A 27,685-nucleotide genomic window follows, 5' to 3' on the forward strand; every position below is an offset into this window, starting at 1 on the left:
TTGAAGTGGTATTGAATTGAGGACCCCTGTTAAAGGAAAAAGGGAAATTAATACTGCTACTGTACTGGATCATCATTTGCTGAGAAGAATTTATACATTTATTAAATGCCTGTTCCCTTCCAGACTTTGTGCACACTACTTTCAATGAGGAAATTAAGGATCCAGAAGTACAATTCCAAAGCCTTCACATGGTCTCCCACTTTTTGCAGTCACATGTTTCAACATGCCTTGTGGGGGTCCTTAGCTTCAAATTAGAAATAATAAAAAGAAGAATTATAAGCGCCCAAGGATAGGTATCAGGTTTCCAGCATTGTCTTTGGTGGCAATTAAAAATTAAAATACAGAAGAATAATAGATCTCCATGCTATTCAACACCATATGGACCAGCCTCTGCTTGATGCTTTCCACAGAGTAGTCATTTTCCAAATGATGTTATCAACTTGGGAGATAAAATGATACTCACAATATACCAGGGAACCAAAGGAGAACTGAAACATGAAAGAGTCACCCCAGGAGAATGAGCATAACCCATGGCATGCTTTAAGAAGATAGTAGATAAGTCTATTTGTAAGTCAAAACGTATTGGTCATCAATACCCCCAGAAGCCACTCCTATAATTGATTTGACTGCTAATGTATTGTATACTCACTAATCTGGAATCAGGAGGCTTAACCAGATGACCCTTCAAGGTCCTTGTTAGTTTCCTATTTTCTGGAATGGAAGATACTTGAGTCACTATTGGTGGTTAATATTTTGGCTTCTAACAGAGTTTCGCCTTGGGTGAAATGGCAATGGTGACTGTAGGAAGAAGCTTATTTTTAAACTTTTGAATTTTGATATTTTTGTTATTATTACATGTGGACCTAAAACTATCCATGGGTCATTTTGGCAGAAGAACTAATGAAAAATGGCTTTTAAATGAACATTAGGGTGACTCTCTAGGTTACTGGGGCATGCTTGGAAATAACTTTCAGATCAGAGGCAAAAAAGCAAGAAATCAAAAGAAGAAGATGTTCTCAATAGAGAAGGACAAGATGGAGCTCAATTAGCCAACTAACACCAAGAGTCCTGGCGAGCAATTTTGTATCATTTTTTTTCCTTCAGTAAAAAAGAGGATCCACTTTAGATTTGGATTAGACACACCTGTCACTTTGTCCCTTGAGGCCTCCAAGGGCCAAGGGAAATGCACAAAAATATCTTAAACCCAGAGAACAAATAACTTCTATCAAGATAAAATATAGAACAAGTCGTCTAAACCCACTCAACTTCAAACATCAGCACTAAAGCATCTCAAATAAAACATTTGATAGAACATACTAGAACCTGGGTTGCCTTTATTTTTTTGTTCTTGAACTATAACTATATGGAGGGAGACTTACCACCAAATGTTATGCCCCCTGGATTCCTTGCTGTAAATTGAACAGAGGGGCCCTGGCTGCATTTCCCAGGTTCCAGTAGATTCAAATCTACCCTTACTGCTTCTCAGATCTCTGAGGTCCTGCCTTCTGACTCAGGTTTAAACAGAAGGGTATGATAGCTTACATGAACAAAGTCAGATTCGTGATTTTGGAAGATTTCACTTCAGGACCAGGGTTGATACTCAAGAGCTTTTGTGTAGAAGAGTTTATTAAACTATAAAAAGGGACAGAGAAAGTTTCTGACATAGACATCAGAATGAGGATGGGGAGTGCCCCCTCTCTAGTCTTAGCAAGGGATCTATATACTTCTTCAGTTGGTTATTACAGTAAATCAAAAGAATGTCTCAAGGTTGTAAAGGTCTTACCAGATCCACTTCCACATTTTACATTTTAAGATAATGGGATTAAAACTAAAAATAGAAAAGTTTTACCAGTGATCAAGACCACCCCCATGAAAAAGAAATGCAAAAAAGAAAAATGGTTGTCTGAGGAGGCCTTAGAAATAGCTGAAAAAAAAAAAAAGAGAGAGAGAGAGAGAAATGAAAGGCAAAGGAGAAAATGAAAGATATACCCATCTGAATGCAGAGTTCCAAAGAATAGCAAAGAGAGATACGAAAGCCTTCCTCAGTGATAAATCCAAAGAAATAGAGAAAAATAATATAATGGGAAAGACTAGAGATCACTTCAAGAAAATTAGAGATATCAAGGGAATATTTCATGCAAATATGGGCACAGTAAACTACAGAAATGGTATGCACCTAACAGAAGCAGAATATGTGAAGAAGAGATGGCAAGAACACACAAAACTATACAAAAAAGATCTTCATGACTCAGATAACCATGATGGTGTGATCACTCACCTAGACTCAGACATCCTGGAGTCCAAAGTCAGATGGCCCTTAAGAAGCATCAATTTGAACAAAGCTAATGGAGGTGATGGAATTCCAGTTGAGCTATTTCAAATCCTAAAAGATGATACTGTGAAAGTGCTGCACTTAATATGCCAGCAAATTTGGAAAATTCGCCAGCGACCACAGGACTGGAAAAGGTCAGTTTTCATTCCAATCTCAAAGAAAGGCAATGCCAAAAATGTTCAAACTACCACACAATTGCACTTATCTCATACACTGGCAAAGTAATGCTCAAAATTCTCCAAATGAAACTTCAACAGTATATGAACCAAGAGCTTCCAGATGTTCAAGCTGGATTTAGAAAAGAAAGAGAAACCAGAGATCAAATTGTCAACATCCGTTGGATCATAGAAAAAGCAAGAGATTTCCTGAAAAATATCTACTTCTGCTTTATTGACTATGTCAAACCCTTTGACTATGTGGATCACAACAAACTGGAAAATTCTTAAAGAGATGGGAATAACATACCACCTTACCTGCCTCCTTAGAAACCTGTGTGCAGGTCAAGAAGCAACAGTTAGAACCAGACATGGAAAAATGGACTGATTCCAAATTGGGGAAGGAGTATGTCAAGGCTGTATATCGTCACCCTGCTTATTTAACTTATATGCAGAGTACATCATGTGAAATGCCGGGCTCAATGAAGTACAAGCAGGAATAAAGATTGCTGGGAGAAATATCAACAACCACAGATATGCAGATCACACCACACTTATGGCAGAAAGTGAAGAAGAACTAAAGAGCCTTTTGATGAAAGTGAAAGAGGAGAGTGAAAAAGCTGGTTTAAACTCAACATTCAAAAAACTAAGATAATGGCATCTAGTCCCATCACTTCATGGCAAATAGATGGGGAAACAATGGAAACAGTAGCAGACTTTATTTTCTTGGGCTCCAAAACCACTGCAGATGGTGACTGCAGCCACGAAATTAAAAGATACTTGTTCCTTGGAAGAAAAGCTAAGATAAACCCAGACAGCATATTAAAAAGCACAGACATTACTTTGCCAACAAATGTCCATCTAATCAAAGCTATGGCTTTTCCAGTATTCATGTATGGATATGAGAGTTGAGCCGTAAGGAAACCTGAAAAATGAAGAATTGGTGCTTTTGAACTGTGGTGTTGGAGAAGACTCTTGAGAGTCCCTTAGACTGCGAGGAGATCAAACCAGTCAATCCTAAAGGAAATCAGTCATGACTATTCATTGGAAGGAATGATGCTAAAGCTGAAACTCCAATTTTTTGGCCACCTGATGCGAAGAACTGAGTCATTGGAAAAGACCCTGATGTTAGGAAAAACTGAAAGCAGGAGGAGAAGGTGACAACAAAGGATGAGATCATTGGATGGCATTTCTGTGTCAATGGACATGAGTTTGAGCAAGCCCTGGGTGTTGGTGATGGACAGGGAAGCATGGTGTGCTGCAGTCCATGGGGTCACAAAGAGTCAGACATGACTAAGCGATAGAAATGAACTTAACCAAACCAGACCCATTCCGTCAATATATATTTTAAGATAAAAGAATTAGTCAGCAGGTTCTTAAATAGGAGAAACATGTCCTCAACCAGGATACTTTGTTGTTATATAATCCTTAGTACAGAGTTTAAGATGGGTTTTTTGTTGTGTAATGATTAGTTCTGGGCTTTAGGGAAAAAAAAAAATTATGTGACTGAGACTAAGGAATGTAGAAAAAATGTTTGTCTTTTTCTCCTCTTTGAGAACCTCAGACCCCTATCCCCTCCTTGAAAGCCCCAGGTCCCTTTCTCCTCCTTGTGCACCCCGGACTTCTTATCAACATACCTAACAACTGACTCTCTCAGGTATGGCCTTGAGGCCTAAGCAGGGCTCCCAGATTCAAACTGGAAATGGCTTTACAGAATAGAATTGAATGGCTCTGAACTAGGAGGTCATCTACTAAACGCCGTTCACTTACTAACTGACTGTTGTAACCTTGTTGTTGCTTTAATTGCTGTTCAGTTGCTCAGTTGTGTCCGACTGTTTGTGACCCCATAGACTGCAGTATGCCAGGCTTCCCTGTCCTTCTCCATTTCCTGGAGTTTGCTCAAACTCATGTCTATTGAGTCTGTGATGCCATTCAACCATTTCATCCTCTATTGTCCTCTTCTCCTCCTGCCTTCAATCTTTCCTAGCATCAAGGTCTTTTCCAATGTCAGTTCTTCCCATCAGGTGGCCAAAGTATTGGAACTTTAGCTTCAGCATCAGTCCTCCCAATGAATTTTAAGGACTGATTTCCTTTAGTATTGATTGGCTTGATATCCTTGCTGTCCAAGTGGCTCTCAAGAGTCTTCTCCAGCATCAAAGTTCAAAGGTATCAATTATTCAGTGCTCAGCCTTTTTTATTGTCCAGCTCTCTCACATCTGTACATGACTTCTGAAAAAACCATAGCTTTGACTGGACAGACCTTTGTCAGCAAAGTGTTGTCTGCTTTTTAATATACTGTTTAAGTTTGTCATAGCTTTTCTTCCAAGGAACAAGCATCTTTTAATTTCATGGCTGCAGTCACCATCTGCAGTGATTTTGGAGCCAAAAACAAATAAATAAATAAATAAGGTCTGTCACTGTTTCCATTGTTTCCCCATCTATTTGCCATGAAGTGATGGGACCGGATGCCATGAACTTCGTTTTTTGAATGTTGAGTTTTAATCCAGCTTTTTCACTCTCCTCTTTCACCTTCATCAAGAGACTCTTTAGTTCTTCACTTTCTGCCATAAGTGTGGTGTCATCTGCATATCTGAGGTTATTGATATTTCTCCCAGCAATCTTGATTCCAGTTTGTGATTCATCCAGCCTTGGGCACACTATTTCCTCTGTCTGTGCCTCAGTTTCCTCATCAGTAAAATGAATAGAAATTACTTCCTAGCATTGTTGTGAAGATTAAATGAGGGAATATATGTAAAGAATTTAGAACAGTGCCTGGCACATACATGAGCTTATGTAGCATCAGCTATCACAGTGATAATTATACTGCTACCTCCATGTTACACATGAGGAAACTGAGGCACAGAGAGGTGAAATCATTTGCTTAATATCCCACTGTTCCATTAACCCCCCTAATTATCCCTAGTCTCTTGATCCAGTGCCCTTTTTTGCAAGCAAAGATGAAACCACCTTTGCAGAAAATGGTTTCATAGAAGTCTCAAAAAAAATTTTGGCCAATTCCATATTATTGGTCAGAGGTAAATTATATCATGCCTGGATTATCCAAATTCTTAACAAGTATTTCAGAGTCTAGCTCATAAAGATACTCTATAATTAATATTTATTGCATAATGAGTAGTTCTGAACCAATAACCCAAGAGAGGACTCTACACATGGATATCACCAGATGACCAATACTGAAATCAGATTGATTATATTCTTTGCAGCCAGTGATGAAGAAGTTGTAAACAGTCAGCAAAAAAAAAAAAGACTGGGAGCTGACTGTGGCACAGACCATGAACTCCTTATTGCCAAATTCAGACTTAAATTGAAGAAAGTAGGGAAAACCAATAGACCATTCAGGTGTGACCTAAATCACATCCCTTACAATTATACAGTAGAAGTGACAGATTCAAGGGATTACACCTGATAAAGTGCCTGAAGAACTATGGACAGAGTTTCATGATATTGTACAGCAGGCAGGGATCAGGACCATCTCCAAGGAACATAAGTGCAAAAAGGCAAAATGGTTGTCCGAGGAGGCCTTCAAAATAGTTGTGAATAGAAGAGAAGTGAAAGGCAAAGAAGAAAAGGAAAGATATATCCATTTAAATGCAGAGTTCCAAAGAATAGCAAGGAGAGATAAGAAAGCCTTCCTCGGTGATCAATGCAAGGAAACAGAGGAAAACAATAGAACTGCAAAGACTAAAGATCAAGAAAATTAGAGATACCAAGGGAATATTTCATACAAAGATGGGCACAATAAAGGACAGAAATGTTATGCACCTAACAGAAGTGGAAGATATTAAGAAGAGGTGGCAAGAATACACAGAAGAACTATACAAAAAAGATCTTCCCAACCCAGATAATCATGATGGTGTGATCACCAACCTAGAGCCAGACATCCTGGAATGCAAAGTCAAGTGGGCCTTAGGAAGCATCACTATGAACAAAGCTAGTGGAAGTGATGGAATTCCAGTTGAGCTATTTCAAATCCTAAAAGATGATGCTGTGAAAGTGCCATACTCGATATGCCAGCAAATTTGGAAAACTCAGCAGTGGCCACAGGACTGGAAAATGTCAATTTTCACTTCAATCCTAAAGAAAGGCAATGCCAAATAATGCTCAAAGTACTGCACAATTTCACTCATCTCACACGCTAGTTACCTTAGTAAAATGCTCAAAATTCTCCAAGCCAGGCTTCAACAGGACATGATCTGTAATATTCCAGATGTTCAAGCTCGATTTAGAAAAAGAAGAGAAACCAGAGATCAAATTGCCAACATCTGTTGGATCATCGAAAAAGCAAGAGAGTTCTAGAAAAACATCTGCTTCTGCTTTATTGATTATGCCAAAGCCTTTGACTGTGTGGACCACAAGAAACTGTGGAAAATTCTGAAAGAGATGGGAATACCAGACCACCTGACCTGCCTCTTGAGAAATCTGTATGCAGATCAGGAAGCAACAGTTAGAACTGGACATGGAACAACAGACTGGTTCCAAATAGGAAAAGGAGTACGTCAAGGCTGTATACTGTCACTCTGCTTATTTAACTTATATGCAGAGGGAATCATGAGAATCACTGGGCTGGATGAAGCACAAACTGAAATCAAGATTGCCAGGAGAAATATCAATAACCTCAGGTATGCAGATGACACTACCCTTATGGCAGAAAGCAAAGAAGAACTAAAGAGCCTCTTGATGCAAGTGAAAGAGGAGAGTGAAAAAGTTGGCTTAAAACTCAACATTCAGAAAAGTAAGATCATGGCATCTGGTCTCATCACTTCATGGCAAATAGATTGGGAACAATGGAAACAGTGACAGACTTTATTTATTTATTTATGTATTTTTGGCTCCAAAATCACTGCAGATGGTGACTGTAGCCATGAAATTAAAAGACACTTACTCCTTGGAAGAAAAGTTATGACCAACCTAGACAGCATATTAAAAAGTAGAGACATTACTTTGCCAACAAAGGTGCATCTAGTCAAAGCTATGGTTTTTCCAGTAGTCACATATGGATGTGAGAGTTGAACTGTGAAGAAACCTGAGTGCCGAAGAATTGATGCTTTTGGAACTTTGTCTTTGGAGAAGACGCTTGAGAGTCCCTTGGACTGCAAAGAGATCCAACCAGTCCTTCCTAAAGGAAATCAGTCCTGAATATTCATTGGAAAGACTGATGCTAAAGATGAAGCTCCAATAGTTTGGCCACCTGCTGTGAAGAACTGATTCATTTTTAAAGACCTTGATGCTGGGAAAGATTGAAGGCTCAGGGAGAAGGGGACAACAGAGGATGAGATGGTTGGATGGCATTACCAACTCAATGGACATGAGTTTGAGTAAACTCCAAGAGTTTGCAATGGACAAGGAGACCTGGCGTGCTGCAGTCCATGGGGTCACAAAGAGTTGGACAGGACTGAGGGACTGAACTGAACTGAACTGAAACTTCTTCCATACTTCTGGTCTGTACAGTAGCTGGGAGGCTCATTTAGTGCAATTCTTTACCTGATACTTGATGTCTTCCTCAATACTGGAAAAGAAATACTGAAATACAAAAGTAGGTATTTGGGGGTAGTCCTAGTGGAAGGAATTACTGATAATGAAGGTTTGCTAGGCCCTAGAACCAGTGGTCTGTTGGTAGACGTTTAACAACCGGCCCTCCATTGGGATAGAGGGTAGGACGAGTGAGACCTAATTTGTAGCATTCACCGATTTCAGACTACCAACTCCACGTCATTAAATGCAAATTTAGGAAGAGATGTGCAGAAGCGTATATTATGTAGTATTTCCATGATGCATATACTAGAGATATTAATTATATATTATATATGTGTATAATGTAGCAATAATATTATACATAAATAGTGAAATATGGTAAAAAAAATTCTTAGAAGTGATGACTTTTGAGTACTTATTACCTTGTTTATAATATCATTTATTTAACTCCAGGTTTATATAATTTAATTACATTTTATTTTTCATTTTGAATCATGATTAAAAAAAAAAAACACAGGATTAAGTATATTCACATTGTTGTGAAACAGATCTTCGGGACTTTTTCATCTTGAACTGAAACTTTAGTCTGATTATCCAACTTTCTAGTTCCTCCTCTGCCAGCCACTAGCAACCACCATTTAACTTTTTGTTTCAAATTTGATTACTTTGGATACCAATGTAGGTAAAATCTTACATGCAGTGTTTATCTTTTGTGACTGGCTTATTTTATTTGGCATGTGCGTGTGCTCAGTCGTGTCTGACTCTGCATTCCCATTGACTGTAGCCCCACCAGGCTCCTCTGTCCGTGGAATTTTTCCAGGCAAGATTACTGGAGCAGGTTGCCATTTCCTGCTCCAGCTGATCGTCTTTACCCAGGGATCAAACTCGCATCTCTTGCATCTCCTGCAGGCAGAGTCTTTACCACTGCACCACCTGGGAAGCACATTTTACTTGGCACAATGTCCTTACAGACATGTTATAGCATATGTAGAATGTATTTCCCTTTTTAAAGGCTTAATAATATTCCATTGTATGAATATAACAAAGTTTGTTTATGCATTCATTCATAAATGTTTGAGTTGCTTCCACCTCTTAGCTATTGTGCATAATGCTGCTATGAACATGGATATTAATTCAATTTTAAATGATGGCAATGTTTAACAACTTGCAAAGATCCTGAGAAATTGACAATCAGTTCTTGAAAGCTAGTACTAGCTGATTTCAGGATATCAATGCTTGAAACTAATGATCAGGGGTATACACAAACCTTCCCTTGAAGATTTTAAAATTGGAGCACTTTGTCTGGGGCATATTAAAGCATGCCTCCCATCTGGGGATAGAGAAATAGATAAAAGTATCAGGAATTTTGGACTTGTGCGATTGCAGAACTGGGAGGTCTCTGAGATAAGTCAACCTTGTTACTCAATGGACCTGGGAATTTATTAGAAATATAGAACCCCAGACTCCACTTCAGACCTATTAAGTCAAAATTTCCATTTTAATAGGGAGTCATATGTACTTTAAAGCTTGAGAAACACTAATTTGGTGCATCACTATTCCTAACACATACACACCACTCTACCTCTCCTACACCATTATACAGATGAGAAAATTTAGGTCTACAGAAAGAAACTTTTCCAAAATTAGAGTGTGTATCAGAGGCAGAGGTGAAAGCAAAACTGTTGAACCTGTAAAGGGGCCTTCTGTATCTTTCATTCATCTCTGATTATACAAAAAATATATTAAAAATATAGTCTGAATTATTTATGAATAAAATGATATGATGGTATATTTGGGTTTTGCTTTACAATATTCTGGAAAGAATGTTTGTGCGTTGGAAGGATTTGGATGAAATAGGAGTGACTGGTTTGCTAACTATTGAAGCTGAGTGATAGATACATAGGGATTCATTATATGACTCTTTATATATGCATGTATGAGTTTGAAAATTTCCATAACCAAAAATTTTAGTTGGGGAGAGGGTTCCAATAATACGGTAGTAACTGAAGGTTTTAGATTATTTGTGGATTTTATTTACCCAGAAAGTGGACTCTGTATCCAGAAAGTCCCAGCAGCTGCATGGGTCCCAGGAAGGAGGGAAGCTGGCAAAAGACATTCCTTCTGCACAGGAGCCTGAGTATCTGACACTTGGAGGTGGGCTGAATTTAGTACTCCTTTGCCTCTACCAGATGAGATAGGAGAGGGCTGGAAAAAGAGTCCCAAGGACTGAAAAACAGAACCTCTCATCTTATTATATCCTGACACACTGGGGTGTTGCCCTGTCAGGCTCTCCCAACCCAATCTGTTTGGAAAGCATCTAGTCCTGGGAATAAGAAGGGACTGGGATAGGAATGAGTAGGGAGATATACCTACTAACTAGACATTCAGCAAAACTAAATTTGGAGAAAAGGTGAAAACTTTTTGTTCTAAAGATGGCATCATGCTTGTTGGATTTTATAGAAGACTGATGCATGAAGCCCAGATCTAGGGTTGGAAGCAGGGATAAAAGCCACATAATTCACCATAGGCAAGGATTTGTTTCTCAGAAAGTTGGGGTGTAGTTCAGAGACAGTTTGTGGACATGAATCACCCAGCATCCTGTCTCCTTTATGATTTCCTGACTCTCAGGAACCAGAAAATTACTGAAGCTGCTCCTTTAGGAATTATAGAATTCTCAGAGCTGTTTCCATTTCTGATTTATGGCTGTAATAGGATAGGAGAAGACTGTGAAGTTGACAAATGAGAGAGATACTCTAACAGAGTCCCGCTCTCTGAGAGGCTTTCTGCCCTACCCAGTCTCCTAAAAGTTCTCCCAGTTTAGGATCCACAGCTGTACCCTTGTGGCCAAGAGACCCATATTTAACAATATGATTGCTTGTGGTGAATTTATTTGGTGGAGTTCACAGAAGAGTGCACTCCAAGTCTCCCAGTCCTTTGTTACCCAGTCAGGGAAGGCCTTGTATAAAACTATGACCCCTGAACTTCCCCAAAGTTTTTCCAGCTCTCTTATTCTTATAAATTAAGGCTTTTTATTTTACTACATGTGAAAAATATTGTAAATACCACTGTGATGATTGGACCTGGGCAACTACCAGGGGTGGGAGGTGGAGGATATAGGCCTCTGTGGTATAAGGTGTTTGAGTTGGAGGTGTGGTGTACCTTATTTAGTGAGGTGTAAAGGAAGGCCTGGCAAGGAGGAACAGCTCTCTGAGGCAAACTAAAAAAACATGATATATCTTACACTACAGTCTGTTGCTAGTACTAGGGTGAAAGTCCTGGAGACAAATTATTCAAGTCACAACAGTGTCAGGGGCTCCCAAGCCATGAAACAGTCTAGGGCTAGGGGCTGGGAAATCCACTCTTTGTACTATTTCTCTGCTTTTATATGTGTTCAAAAGTAGATCTCCATCAGTCTAAAATGTAAGTGGCTTTGTCTATCCTTAAGCCAAACTCAAGTAGGCCTGGGTTGCCATAGAATGTTAAGGTATACAAAAAATATACCAAAATAGCATTGCTGAGGTTAAAGCATGGAAGGGTTTTAAATGCCCCCACCTTGATATATGCATCATTTCACCTAACAGTAGTCTCCAAGGTGTGCCCTCAGAACTCTCTCTGCTCTGTTCAGTCACTCAGTCATATCTGACTCTTTGCGACCCCATGAATTGTAGCCCACTAGGCTGCTCTGTCCATGAGATTCTCCAGGTAAGAATACTGGAGCAGGTTGCCATTTCCTTCTCCAGAAGATCTTCCTGACCCAGGGATTCAACCCATGTCGCCTATGTCTTCTGCATTGACAAGTAGATTCTCTACTACTGCAGTACCAAGTCTCCTTAAAATGATTGCACTAACCTATACTTCCCTTTTTTAAACATTTTCATTTATTATGAGAACTTTGAAACATCTATAAAAGTAGAGAAAACAGTATAATGACCCCCCTATACCCATTATATGGCTTCTGCAATTAGTAATTTATCTGTTCCTTCATCTCATCCTTCACCAAAATTCTCTTTATTATTTTGAAGCAAATCTTGAACATCATATCTCTCTAAATTACAAGGATTCTAAACATTATAACTAATACCATTATCAAACCTAGAAATATACTAAGAATAATTCCTTAATAGCATCTAGTATTCAATCAATGTCCAGATTTCCTTGATGTCTCACAAATGTTATTTTTAAACAGTTGTATTCCCATACAGATCCTAATAAGATCCATATATTAAAAATGACTGACATGTCTGATAAGTCTCTGTTGAATTTAGATTCTCTTTCTCTTTCTCTCCATCCCTCCTTCTCTTTCTCTCATTGAACAAACCTGAACTGCTTGATTTGTCCTATAGTGCTCTCCCCTACCTCGTCTGTGTTTCACTGACCACATCTTTGTGGTAGACTTCAATGTTCCCCACTATTCTATTTCCTGCAAATAAGAGACATCTAGAGGCCTTGATCAGATTCAGATTCATTTTTTGGCAAGATTGTTTCACAAGCAGTTAAATGTCATCTCATTCAGAAGCACTTAATGGTCAGTGGCTCTTTATTTTTATATTATTGTCTTATTTCTTTACAGATGGGAGACGCAGATTCAGACAAGGGCAATGCTAACAAGGGCTGGGAAATCTATCAAGGCCAGATCTTCTGACTCCCTAGCCAGTACTCTTTGCCCTATACTACATCCTACTAGGCCCCTGGAGGAAGTATTTAATGAACAAGTCAGGAAGACCAGTGGGAAGAACTGGCTACTTTTTCTGTTTCAAGAAGAATTTCTCCTTAGAGTCCTACGGGTCTCTGGCTCCAACTCTAGCCCAGTATTCCTATACCAAAGTTTAGAAAAGCCTCATTTGGAATAAAAGGCAGGGATGAGTGTCCTCACTTGTTTTGGAAAATTTCAAATAGGGTGGGGCAAGGTAGCTCCTACAAGATGGGAAAGGAAAGGAATCATTTGGCTTAAAACAGGAGGGGTATGTGTATGAATTGGTGGAACTGAAAGGGTGAGAGAGTGCCTTGTCTCCTAGGAGGAGCATCCTGGGCTCACTGCCAATGGAGTCTAGAAGAAAGAGAAGATAGGAGGTAAGAGAAAGTATGGAGGAGAATTCTGGGAAATCACCCTGAAGGAAGAGGTTGGCCTTTGGTGCTCTTGCTCTTTGTATTGATAGAAGGGAAGAAGAGCATTCTCAGCCTTCCTAAAAACATCCTTTCTGCTTGCAGATTACCTAGTGATTGATTGGTAAGTTCAGATTCTGATTGCAAAGATTGGTTTATCTATTGATTTCTGTCAATCTTAGATTTCTATCATGTTTCAAGGGCCAAAGTGGGCTATTAATTGAGCTTAGGTGATCTGAAAATTCTTTGACAGACCTTAGGAGGTCATCTTCATCCCCTACCTTTCCTAAGAGATTCCTCCAATTTCCTTCCCTCCAGTTCTGTTTCCTTTTTTTTAACAACCTTCACTACTGGGCATTCTTTTCTTAGAGTTAACTCAAACCCTTCCTAATGAAGCACAAACTCATTTTCTTTTCCTTTCCTTTGCAGAAAGGACAAACACCTCCAAGCCATAAAAAATAAATCAAATACTTAGTATTATGGTTCAGACCTCCATTATATCCTAGGCTGATGATTCTACTTAGTTATTTCTCTGCCTCGTCTCTCATCCCTCTCATCATCATCATCTAGTCCTTAATCTTCACAAGACAGAGCACTGCTCATGTTAGAGCAACTGTAGAACATTATGATCAGAGTATGGACTGCCTGCTTAATCAACTATTCAGTTTGGCTACTTCCTGGGTCTGTGACCCTAAATTAACTTCTCAGGTCTGTTTACTCAAGTGTAAAAGGATATATTATATTGCTGTAAGAGTTAGGCATATGTTAGGCACTTAAAACAATATCTGGCACATAGTTTAGGCTTTGATTTTGACATTTCTTCTGCCTGAACTAACCATTCCCTATTGTCTCCTGTTTCTGTTTCTTGAATTCTACCATGCTTCTACGTCCAACTGAAATGCTACCTCTTCCCTGAAGATTTTCTTGACTCCTCAGTTGGAATCAACAATTTCTTTCTTTATGTTCTAGATAATTTTTATTTGTATAGGTCTTATGACATCTCCACATGTTGTCATTGCTTACATGTGATATCTTAATGATATATCCTTAAGAGAGATTGCCAGATACACACCTGCCACTTCATCTACTGCTCAGTCAGTGGGGATGGTATTATTCATAGATGCTTGATGTTTAACCAAGTGGTTCAATCTCGGCTGCACCTGAAATCAACTAAGGATCTTTATAAACTACTTATGTCTGGTTTCCACACCTAGAGATTCTGATATCACTGGTCTGGGGTTGGGCCTGGGCATTTTTTAAATCCTCCCAGGTGATTCAAAGATGTACAGCCTGTACTGAGAATCCCTGGTTTAAAATGTTTAGCAACATGGCTGAATGTATGTAAGCCTCACGACATTGGTGGGTTATACTGTAGACTGTTAATACTGTTAATACTGTTTTCTAAATGAATAAACTGAGGCTCAAAGAGGTTAAAATGAATAATCAAACAACACACAGACTGTAAATGACAGAGTGGAGAAATGCAGACAAAGTTTTTAACTTCAAGTTTGGTGTGATGTCCTTCAGAACACAGATCCTTAGCCTCTCCTATAACATTGGTTGCTCCTTAAGCTCAGGAACTTTGTCTTTAAGGTCAAAAATGTTTGTTCAAGTACATAAATATATCCTCAAGGTCAGAGTTTGTGTTTTATTTTCCTGAGTACTCTGAGCATGTGGTATGGATCATTACTCAATGTAAGGAAAGGTGAAGAATGAAATGCACCAATCACTCATTTGACAAGAAAGAAAGGAGGAAGTAGGGAAAGTTATCAAATGTGAGAGTTTCTGGGGCAGACATTTTAATGAAAGGCAGAGAGCCAGGCATTAGCAAGCAGTCTTCTGACTCCCAACCCAGTGCTCTTCCTAAGAGGAAAAGAAAGAAAGAGAGGGAAAGAAAGAAAGGAAGAGAGGAAGATTGAACTAAATGCTTAAGTAACAAGGACCATAGCACATTGATAAGGAAAACAAGGACATTTGACAATGTCCCTCATATTGGAGATTGCTGTCAGCAGGTCTGCCAGACCTTATTTCTGCCGAGTCTTCATTGAAGGGTATTTAGACTGGAGGGGCTGTGGGTCCTCCAGTATCTGGAAGAACTGTGAGTATAAGCTAGAAAGTCATTGCAAGTTAAAATCAATTGCCTAAATTCCCATTAGACTGAAACTGTAGATGAGGAATGAAAAGGGAAAAGAGGAAAAGGGTCAAGGGATGTTGAACCTGGGGAGAAAGTGGAAGTCAGGACATAGGAGGAACAGCTGTCTGTAAACAGCTAAGAATATGTGTGGTATCATCCTAGGAACAGTGCATATAAGAGAGAGAGAAGGGAGAAGAGGAGGAGGAAGAAGAAAACAGAGGAGAGGAGAAGAGGGAATGTGGAGAGAGGGTGAGGGAGGGGCAAAAGACAAAATGAGTTCTGGGAAGGGGGTTGATACAATCCTGGAATGCTTCTCACAGTATGAATAGAAACTTAACTGTACCAAAGCTTGATGAAGATAACCTTTAACACCATCCAATTTTATTTCTTCTAAGTTCACCAAGATGCCTCCGTGAGATGGGAAGAGTAAATATTCAGAGCCACTTTACAGACCCTGTGGAGTTAAGTGACTTCTCTGAAGTTACAAAGTGAGTTTGTTGCTCAGCCAGGACTAGAACTCCCATTTTCTGCTTCTCAATCATGTTCCTCTTTTGCTAAAATAATAGAGTCAAAGAGCCCTTCAACCCCCTACATTTCACTTGGTCTTAGAATCAACTGTCACATAGTTTCTTTGGGGTGCCTTGAGGGCACTTTTTAGGTCTTTACTACCCTTAGAAAATGTAAATGCTCCTTCAGAGGGATCACCCCTTACATGTATCAGCTGAGTGGAGACAATGTCAGAGACAAACACTTTGCACATTTTTTTCTAAGGAGTCATATCTCCGGCATCGGGCTTTTCTACTCAGGCATATACTTTCATTCCCTGGGATCATTTTGAGACAGTGATTATCTTTTGGATAGATTCTAATAGTGGATAGATTCTAATATTCTAATAGTGGATAGAGTCTAATAACAATTCTAACAAGTTGTTGGTGGTGGTGGTGTGGGTGAAATTCAGGAGAATTGGTCTTATAAATCACCCCTTGTAGGATGCTGTCTGCTCCAGTCCTGTACACTGTCAGCTTCAATTAAATACAAGGTGGTGATTATCAGTTTGACTGTTTTTGAGCCTAGCCTAGTTCTTGTTGAGGCAGTCTGAGTGTGGATTGGAAAAAAAAAAATTTCCAGACACAGAGCATTTCAGAAGGGAAGGAGTTTATTAAGAACAAAGAGCAGAGATAAAGTGAGCACCACGGGCACAGCAGGCCATCGACAACTGACAGACCAGGGAGAGTCGACAGTTTTTGTAAGTTAATAACCAATTTTTATACCCTCAAAACAAAGAAAATTCTTGCTGAAAGATTGGCATTAGTGATTGATTGGGGTGCTATAGGATGTTTACTGGAGTGGGCATCTTTGCCTAATGTGAAGTCAAGAATCTTGTTAGTGATGATCAGGGGCTTTTGGCAATGGTTACAAAGGGGCTCAGTTAACTTTGGAAGTTACCTTGGTTCTGGGCTCTGCTTCTGTGGCCTTGATACAAGGTCTTACACCTGTGGTCTTGGACAAGGCTCTCCTCTCTTCTTATCAATGGGGCAAATCTTTGGCCCCTTAACACCCTACTCATGTCTAACTACCTGCCCATCTCCATCTTGGGACATGGGGACCTAGGTCACTGGAGTAAGGGGCAAATATAATTCTGGCTTCTTCAGGCTAGACAGGGGCATTGTGGGTCCTGGGTCCCAATGCTCACTCTCTGTCAGAGTGCATTTACAGAGGGAGATGAGAGTCTAAAGGATGACAAGGTGGCTGGTTCCAGTATAGTCTGTGTGTTAACTGGCTGGTATCTTTGTTGTAACAGCATCTGGAGATTTGTTGTGTTCTAGAAGACACAAACTTAACAAAAAGGTACATGGCCCAAAGGAAACAGAAATGCTGCTAAGGAGCCTCGAAGGGAGGCTAGCCAGGAGAAACAGGACCAGACATTGGCCCATGGTACTGGTGTTTCACTAGATATGAGAATGTGTAAGAATTGGGGCTCATGAAAATCTTTACTTGAAAATATCTACCTGAAGGCCTATCCTGTCAGTTTTTCCCAGAGAACACAGTGCCTCATTTTTTCATTCCCACCTTGAACTGCTTTCAAGAAGTGTTGAAGGTCAGCAGTTACAGTGAGTCCTGATTTAATCTTTGTAGATGTAGTAAGTGCCAGTTTCCAGTTGGCAGGATCCATTCATGGCCATAAATTTGATCATTGATTTGGTGGCATTTTATAATCATTTTGTGCCATGGTGCTAGGATTGCTCATTGCCAACTTTAGTGATTTCTCTGATGAGTCACTTAATATGCCTTTATTGGACTAGGCCATGAAAGTAGCAAAATTCTGGACCATATCTATTTTACTAGAAGTCTCTTACAGCCTAGGAAAATATTCCCTCTTGTTGCTTCTTCCCATGTCTAGAGTTTCCATTATTACAGTCATTGATTTCATATGGAACAATATATCATCATTTTATTAGAGTCTCAGTCACACATTTGGTAATGTAAGAGACAACAATTTTGTAAAACAGGCAATATAGAAAACAATATAACTAGCAATAATAGTAAGGTCACAAATAAGAATTTAAGAACTTTTATTAGGTGCAGCCTAGTATATTCCAGATCGTCTGACTTAGTCTGTTAAATAACTATAGCCTGTTGTTAATCTCCTGGTTGTAGATCATAGAGCATCTGATTCTTATCCAAAGATTGATTATGAAGTTAGGCTTCAGAAACAAACTTAGAATATCCTCTTATTAACTCAACTAAATCTTATAACAGTATAATATAACCGCAAGGAACTACTGGGGAGTGAGTCTTGGCAAAGATAGACCTTAATTAACAAAACTAGAATTAAACATACAGTGAAGCATAATTTTTTTGAAGTTACACCCATTTTTATTAAACACAGTCAAGACAAATTTGTTGTTTAAAATATGTTTGGTCCATTGACTATAGATGCATAGGCCTACCGTCAAAGTTTGCTTAGGTGAGGATTTTTTCCTCTAGAGGTCCCCAAAATAATTTGATATTTCTCTATATGTCAGAAGACCGTCTTTTTATTTATCTGATAAGGCTTTTCAGAACCAAGGTGTCTCAAATTTCTGGAGGGACAAGGCAGAGAGAAAAGAAAAATGCTTTAATTTTACCCACAGGTATAAATCACCAAATTGTTTTGAACCGTAAGTAGCTTAAGAAGACCTTCTTTATATCTGAAAACAAAGATTAGAAGCCAGTAAATATGTCAGACAAAAAGTCATGAAAATTATAATCATATGTAACAGTTTGTTTCATCCCTCATTATTAATTTTTGTCCTATTGTCCTTGCCTGATGATTGAGGATGATAGTGACAGTGATAGCTTTTAGAAGTTTGTGAAGTTTTTGTTAAGGCTTGTATGATTTGTTCAGTGAAGTAGGTGCCTTAATTGCTAGAGATTTTAGAATGTATACCCAAGTGGAAGACACATTTTTAACCATTTTTTCTCTAAGGTGAGAGTATCAACTAACTCTACAGCCAGGAAAGGCTTTATCCCAGCAAAAAAAAAAAAAAGAGGTTTGTCAGGGAGCCAGGAAAAGCCAAGCAACTTTCTTGGATTTCCCATAGCCCGGGCTGTTTGATTTATAGCCATTTTTTACCCATTTTAAATCCTCTTACTTGCTTCTGCTGCTGCTGCTAAATTTCTTCAGTTGTGTCTGACTCTGTGTGACCCCATAGACAGCAGCCCACCAGGATCCTTGATCCCTGGGATTCTCCAGGCAAGAATACTGGAGTGGGTCGCCATTTCCTTCTCCAATGCATGCATGCATGCTAAGTCGCTTCAGTTATGCCCGACTCTATGCGACCCCATGGAGAGCAGCCCACCAGGCTCCTCTGTCCACAGGACTCTCCAGGCAAGAACACTGGAGTGGGCTGCCATTGTCTGCTCCGCCTGACCTAGGAGTAGGCTGTTGCCATGTTTCAAGGACATCAGGATAGTAAAAGTCTGACAGTGAGGGGTTAATATTTGTAGAAGCAGAATGAGCTTTGTCTATGCATGCCATAGTCTTCATAGATCATTGTGAAATAATATTTATTTTATCACAGGAACAGTAAGTTTTAAAAACAAATATAAATCACTAAAAGGCAAAAACATTTACATAGTCTGTTATCAGAAGCTGCATTCCAAGAAAACGTTATTCTTTTAACAGGGAGAGAAAACCAAATTCCAGTCTAGTACCAGCTTATAGTCATTGTGAAACAATAGTTATTCACGTAGTCAAAGTAATAATAAAAGGTTTCAAAGGCAGTTTAATATCCTAAGAAACTTGTACCATGCACAGAAATCTCTTTTTGGGTTTCACCTCCCACAAACCTTTTTTGCACTTTCTGTACTCATCACTTTATTTGCCCATTCATAGAACAGCCATCTGTAAGCCACATTTGCTTCTGTTTCCCTTAATAAAATGTAATTTCATCCCTTATACCTTTTTTACTGAAAACATACATTCTACTTTCCTTCAGAAACCATGAACTGTCATTTATATTAATATGCTGTAGATTTGTAAACAAAGTTTCTGTCTAATTTGCACTTTCTTTCCTTAAAAGTTTCTTCACAATGAATTCTTAAGATATGTATATATTAATTAGATTCACAAACAAACATTAATAGTGAATATTTCCCAGTTCATGTGAACCTGAAATTCATTTAGTTTAATTTTTTCTTGAATTTGGAGTTGTTTGACTTGCAATCACTTACTTTTCTTTAGGCCAATTAAATTAGAGCTCATTTACAAATTAACCTCAGCAATATTATCCAGAGACAAAGACATACACTGAGACATACATATATCCAGACAGACAGAGATGTCACATTTTTCTGCTTTAAAATTTAAAAGGTCTCTTTGCCCTTTTCTTTTCCTTGGCTTGAAGTTCTACTAATTTGCCCAAGGCTAACATCTCAGGCAAAATAGGTTGTTTATTTCAATAACATGATAAGAGTTAACTACAGGCTTTTGCCTAGGCAGATTTCTGTTATACCAGGGTTCAGTTCAGTTCAGTTCAGTCTCTCAGTCATGTCCGACTCTTTGCGACCCCATGAATTGCAGCACACCAGGCCTTCCTGTCCATCACCAACTCCTGGAGTTCACCCAAACTCATGTCCATCGAGTCGATGATGCCATCCAGCCATCTCATCCTCTGTTGTCCCCTTCTCCTCCTGCCCCCAATCCCTCCCAGAATCAGAGTCTTTTCCATTGAGTCAGCTCTTCGCATGAAGTGGCCAAAGTATTGGAGTTTCAGCTTCAGCATCAGTCCTTCCAATGAACACCCACGACTGATCTCCTTTAGAATGGACTGGCTGGATCTCCTTGCAGTCCAAGGGACTCTCAAGAGTCTTCTCCAACACCACAGTTCAAAAGCATAAATTCTTCGGCTCTCAACTTTCTTCACAGTCCAACTCTCACATCCATACATGATCACTGGAAAAACCATAGCCTTGAGTAGACAGACCTTTGTGGGCAAAGTAATGTCTCTGCCTCTGCTTTTGAGTATGCTGTCTAAGTTGGTCATAACTTTCCTTCAAAGGAGTAAGTGTCTTTTAATTTCATGGCTGCAATCACCATCTGCATTGATTTTGGAGCCCCCCAAAATAAAGTCTGACACTTTCCACTGTTTCCCCATCTATTTCCCATGAAGTGATGGGACCAGATGCCATGATCCTAGTTTTCTGAATGTTGAGCTTTAAGCCAACTTTTTCACTCCTCCCTTTCACTTTCATCAAGAGGCTTTTTAGTTTCTCTTCACTTTCTGCCATAAGGGTGGTGTCATTTGCATATCTGAGGTTATTGATATTTCTCCTGGCAATCTTGATTCCAGCTTGTGCTTCTTCCAGCCTAGCGTTTCTCATGATGTATCCTGCATATAAGTTAAATAAGCAGGGTGACTAGATACAGTCTTGACGTACTCCTCTTCCTATTTGGAACCAGTCTGTTGTTCCATGGCCAGTTCTAACTGTTGCTTCCTGACCTGCATATAGGTTTCTCAAGAGGCAGGTCAGGTGGTCTGGTATGCCCATCTCTTTCAGAATTTTCCACAGTTGACTGTGATCCACACAGTCAAAGGCTTTGGCATAGTCAATAAACCAGAAATAGATGTTTTTCTGGAACTCTCTTCCTTTTTCGATGATCCAGCAGATGTCGGCAGTTTGATCTCTGGTTCCTCTGCCTTTTCTAAAACCAGCTTGAACATCTGGAAGTTCACAGTTCACGTATTACTGAAGCCTGGCTTGGAGAATTTGGAGCATTACTTTACTAGCGTGTGAGATGAGTGGTAGTTTGAGCATTCTTTGGCATTACCTTTCTTTGGGATTGGAATGAAAACTGAACATTTCCAGTTCTGTGGCCACTGCTGAGTTTTCCAAATTTGCTGGCATATTGAGGGCAGCCCTTTCACAGCATCATCTTTCAGGATTTGAAATAGCTCAACTGGAATTCCATCACTTCCACTAGCTTTGTTCATAGTGATGCTTTCTAAGGCCCACTTGACTTCACATTCAGGATGTCTGGCTCTAGGTGAGTGATCACACCATCGTGATTATCTGGGTCATGAAGATTTTTGCACAGTTCTTCTGTGTATTTTTGCCACCTCTCCTTAATATCTTCTGCTTCTGTTAGGTCCATATCATTTCTGTCCTTTATCAAGCCCATCTTTGCATGAAATGTTCCCTTGGTATCTCTAATTTTCTTGAAGAGATCTCTAGTCTTTCCCATTCTGTTGTTTTCCTCTATTTCTTTGCATTGATCACTGAGGAAGGCTTTCTTATCTATCCTTGGAACTCCAAAAAAAAAAAGCATTTTAACAAGCCCACTTTTTCTAATTGCACATGAATAAAGAACCGTTTTTGCAATTTCAAAAAGATATCATTTTAACCAGCTTTCTCCAGGGTTTAAAGAGTATCATGGCCATCCTTTGTTAAAAATTTCATCTCTCCTTTTTTGTAGCCATAGTATCATAGGTAAAGCATAGAGCAAATAGTGCTCAAATTGGCTCTGCTGACAGGGGCAGACTAACTGAAGATGTTGTCCTAGTAAGGCTTGTTCCTTTGGAGAGATGGGGTCTTCATTTGATCAGAATAATCTGAAGGATTATGGGAACTTGCAGGAGCAGGGAAAGCTTTGTTTTTTCTCATCCCCGCCTTGCCTCCCCAACTGCCTTCCACCCCAGCTCTGAGAGATATGAGGAATTAGAAGGGGATTCTTATGGGAGAAAGTCCTGGGCTGGCAGATCTGATGAAGAGAGAGATGGAAGGGAATGAGAGGATAGGGCATCAACAGAAATAGATATGCAGCATGAGTCCCTTAGGTCTGGATTCTGACTGAGTGCCATAAAGATTTGAGTGTAAGGAATGATAAAAGAGATCAATTTGGAGGATTATGCTATAATTTAGTGTGCCGTTAAGAAGCCATTTTTCTTTGTTCCCCAATTTGTACTGACTCCAAGTTTTGTTGCAAAAAAATCTGAGTCTCTTTAAGATTTTCAGGGTCAGATTTTTTCCAGTTCCTGAAAACATAGCTTAGAGGTGAGTGTGAGGGAGGTTCTCAACACGTACTCAAGCCCATTCTTACAAAGAGGGTAAAGAGAGTTCACCAGCCACAGAAGGTGTCCCGGCTATCCCAGTGAACTTTCCACGTGTGACAAGGTATTTTATAGCTAATGGCACAAATGGTCAATGATCCCCATGATTGTGTCCAACAGTGAGAGGGGACCCCTGAGCATGTGACAGAGAGTGGTACAAAACTGTGCAGCTAGGCCCAAGCCTAGGCACAAACTGTGTGAAAATGAACTGGTCAGTAGCCTAGGACCAAAAATAATAGAAAAGAGATTCCTGGAACCAGTTGTGACCCAGTTTTTTATGACTCCCTGAAACATGGAAGGCATTCTTTGGGATGATTCCAAGGCTGGTCCTAAGGCTCCTGTGAATTCATCCAAACCAAGGGAGGAAAAGTGAAAGAGACAGAAAAGACAGGCTGTGGAATCCACCTTATAATACTGCTGAGAAGGTCTGGGGAATGGGGTTAGTGTTTTGCCTGAACTAGTATGTGCCTAAAGTCATGTGGACATTGTCTTGCTGGGGGAAGATACTGATAGCCTGTCTGTTCTGTGACCTCCACCTATCTTGTCGTAGGAATCTTAAAGTGGCAGGTGCCCTAATGACTTTTAACTGCCCGACCCATGCCTGCACACTTTTAATTGGCCTGGTCCTCACCTTAAGGGAAAAGCAGGAAAAAGAAGAAAGGAGAACGTTCACCTGTTTGGGTGGCAACTACTGGGGCACAGTGGGCAGTGGGACCTTTTTGCAACACACCAGAGAGCAACTCTGACCAGAGTTCCTCAGTTGATTGCACAGCCACTTGCCTGTTGGCAGAGGGTTCAAGGAAAAGGAAAAGAAAGAAGAAAGGAGAATGGGGTAGAGCCCCCGAGAGCCCCCAAATGGGCCACCAAATGTTGAGGCAGTCCAAGCATGGGCTGGAAAAATATTTCCAGACACAGAGCATTTCAGAAGAAAGGAAGATTATTAAGAGCAAAGAGCAGAGATAACTTGGGCACTGAGAGCACAGTGGGCCAACCTCTTGGCAGACCAGGGAGAATCAACAGTTTCCAAAAGTTAATAGCCAATTTTTATAGTCTCAAGATAAAGAAAATCCTTGCTGGAAGGTTGGCATTAGGTGATTGGTTGGGGTGCTATAGGGTGTTTACTGGAGTGGGCATCTTTGCCTAATTTGGAGTCAGGAAGCTTGTTAGTGATGATTAGGGGCTTTTGGCAATGGTTACAAAGGGACCCAATTACCTTTCTTCTTGGTTCTAAGCTCCACTTCTGTGACCTTGGTACAAGGCCTCACACCTGTGGCTTGGGACAGAACTCAACAGATCCTTTTAGTTCCCAAGGCCTGATTTTTTTTTTTTTAACATCTGAGTCACACACACACACACACAAACATGCACACATGCATTGCCATCTTTCATCCTTTATATGTAAATTTCTCAACCATTGCTCTGCTTACTGGATGGTTATTAAGATCTATCAGGCCTCCATGTGGTGAGGGGAGATGGGAGGTGAGGGCTTTCTATTGGAAAAGCAATTTCAAGTTGCATCATGCCATAAGTGTGTATTGGGTTCACTCAGGAAATTCTGAAAATATGTAATGTTATATACTAATTTCCTATATTTAATTTTCTCAATAGCAAAGTGACCATACTAGGAATGACAAAGCACATTTATAAATAATACAAGGAATAAGAATCACTTTTCCTATTTCCATTACCCAATGATGATTGTATGGTGTAGTATAGGATGGTAAATATGTCACCCATGCTCAGTCTGTGTCCAAACCAGACAGCAATAATCAGTTATGGCCCCTCTCTCCCAATGAGCCTTAATGCACCCTTCCTCATTAAGTGCTACAGGCAGCTATTACACAACTGATCTCAGTCTGTATCAGTCAAGAAATCCATTTTCTTTCCTCAAAGTGAGGGAAAAGTCAGGGTTTTAGGATAGTAAAGGCCTAGAGTCTCCTTTCACTTTTGCCACTTACAAGCTCTGTAGCCTTTGGCAGGTCATTTCTCATAGCCTCAGTTTCCTTATCTGTGAAATAAGGAAAATAGGACTGTCATGAAAATTCAAAGTGTAAAACACTTGACACATAGTGGATATCCAATACATGTTATCACTGAGTTCCAGAATCTTATAATTAATATGTCTGCCTTTCAGAATTCTTTTTAAAATGGGCTAGGGGCACTTGAGAACTTATCAGCAGCTAGTGGAACAAATGCAACACAAAAGAGATAAACGGTATCAAAGAAAAACCTTACTGAGCTGAGCATTTTTTTAGTCAGACCTTGTTTCCCTTGACCCTGGGCATTCGCATTCTTTATGCCCAATCTGTTCTTTCCTCAGAATTTCCTTGTTGTTGTTTAGTCATTCAGACGTGTCCAACTCTTTTCGACTCCATGAATTACAGCAGTCAGGCTTCCCTGTCCTTCATTAACTCCCAGAGTTTACCATCCCTTTCTCCAGTGGACCAAGTTTTGTCATAACTCTCCACCATGACACCCATCTATCTTGGGTGGCCTTATATGGCATGACTCATAGTTTCGTTGAGTTACACAAGACTGTAGTCCATGTGATCATTTTGGTTAGTTTTCTGTGATTATGGTTTTCATTCTGTCTGTCTTCTGAAGGATGAGGATAAGAGGCTTGTGGAATTTTCCTGCTCGTAGGGACTAGATGTGGGGAAAATTTAGTCTTGCTCTGGTTGGTAAGGCCATGCTCAGGAAATCTTTAACCCAATTTTCTGTTGATGGGTGGGGCTATGTTCCTTCCCTATGGTAAGGGTAATGGTGACCTCCTCCAAAAGGACTTATGTGAGCATGCTGGGCCTTCCAGGACTGTGGCTGTCATTGTCCCTGACCCTGCAGCAGGCCACTTTTGACCTTCACCTCTGCCAGAGATTCACATTTACAGGTAAATCTGGGTTCATTGTTCTGCGGGGTCAATGCTCCTTTTCCTGGGTCCTGGTGTACACAAGGGTGCCCTCCAAGAGTCTCTGTTTTCCCAATCCTGTGGAAATTCTGTAATCAAATCCCAATGACCTTCAAAGTTACATTCCCTGGGGATTCCCATCCCTTTGTTGGATACCCAGATTAGGAAGTCTGTTGTGGAGCCTGAACTTTCACAACAATGCAAGAAGTTTTTTGATATAATTGTTTTCCAGTTTGTGTATTACCCATCTGGCAGCTCTATAGTTGGGATAATGGCAACCTCTTCCAAGAGGACTTATGCAACATGCCACACCTCCCAGGCCTTCTGCTGCCAGAGCCCCTGTTCCCGTGGCAGGCTGCTGCTGGCTCCTGCCTCCATAGGAAACCCTCAAATAGTCACAGGCAGGTCTGACTCAGTCTCTTGTGGGGGTCTCTGCTCCTTCCTCTGGGTCCTGGTGTGCACAAGGTTTTGTTCGTACCCTCCAAGTGTCTCTGGCAGGCATGAGGTTTGATTTTAAACATGATTGCACCACTCCTCCTACTGTCCTGTTGCAGCTTCTCCTTTGCCCTTAGATGCAGGGTATCCTTTTTTGGTGGGTTCCAACATTCTCCTTTTGATCATTGTTCAGCAGCTAGGTGTGATTTTGGTGTTCTCCCAGAAGATGAGTGCACATCCTTCTGCTCTGCAATCTTTTATTAATTTTGTTTCCTGGGAAACTAATAAATGCTTCAAGATATTTAATTAGAACAAAACAGTACTTCATGGAGAGGCATGCTTGCTAGCCTCCTACCTTTTCTGGTGGCTCAGCGGTAAAGAATCTGCTTGCAATGCAGGAGCCACAGGAGACATGAGTTTGATCCTTGGGTCAGGAATATCCTCTGGAGAAGGGAATGGCAACCAACTGCAGGACTCTTGCCTGGAGAACCCTATGAACAGAGGAGCCTGGGGGGCTACAGTCCATAGGGTCACAAAGAGTCAGACACAAATGAAGTGAGTGAGCACACATGCACAGCCACTCCTAGGAATTTAACTCCTAGTTGCCTAGTTTTCTAAGGCTGCCATAAAAAAGCATCACAACTTGGTGGCTTAAACAACAGAAATTTGTCTCACAATTCTGGAACCTAGAAGTTCTAAATCAAAGTGTTAACAAGGTTGGTTCCTTCTGAGGGCTATGAGGGAAAATCTATTTCATGCCTTATTCCTATCTTTTGCTTGTTTGCTGGAAATATTTGGCATTCCTTGGTTTTCGCTGTATTATTCTAATCTTAGCTCTTGTCTTTACATGGCATTCTACCTGTGTGTCTGTAAATCTAAATTTCCGTTTTATATATGGGCACCAGTCATATTGGTGTATAGGCCAACCCTGTTACAGTATGACCTAATATCAATTAATTAAATGTACAGTGGCCCATGAAATTAAAAGACACTTGCTCCTTGGAAGAAAAGTTATGACAAAACTAGACAGCATATTAAAAAGCAGAGACATTACCAACAAAGTCCATCTAGTCAAGGCTATGGTTTTTCCAGTAGTCATGTATGGATGTGAGAGTGGGACTATAGAGAAAGCTGAGCACTGAAGAACTGATGCTTTTGAACTGTGGTATTGGAGAAGACTCTTGAGAGTCCTTGGACTGCAAGGAGAGCCAACCAGTCCATCTTAAAGGAAATCAGCCCTGAATATTCACTGGAAGGACTGATGCTGAAGCTGTAACTCCAATGCTTTGGCCACCTGATGCGAAGAACTGACTCATTGGAAAAGACCCTGATGCTGGGAAAGATTGGAGGTGGGAGGAGAAGGGGATGACAGAGGTTGAGATGGATGGATGGCATCACTGATGCAATGGACATGAATTTGGATAGGTTCTGGGAGTTGGTGATGGACAGGTAAGCCTGGCGTGCTACATCCATGGGTCACAAAGAGTTGGACATGACTGAGCGACTGAACTGACTGATTGACAGTGACCCTGTTTC

This window comes from Capricornis sumatraensis, chromosome X (assembly GCF_032405125.1).
Source record: "Capricornis sumatraensis isolate serow.1 chromosome X, serow.2, whole genome shotgun sequence".
Classification (NCBI taxonomy): domain Eukaryota; kingdom Metazoa; phylum Chordata; class Mammalia; order Artiodactyla; family Bovidae; genus Capricornis; species Capricornis sumatraensis.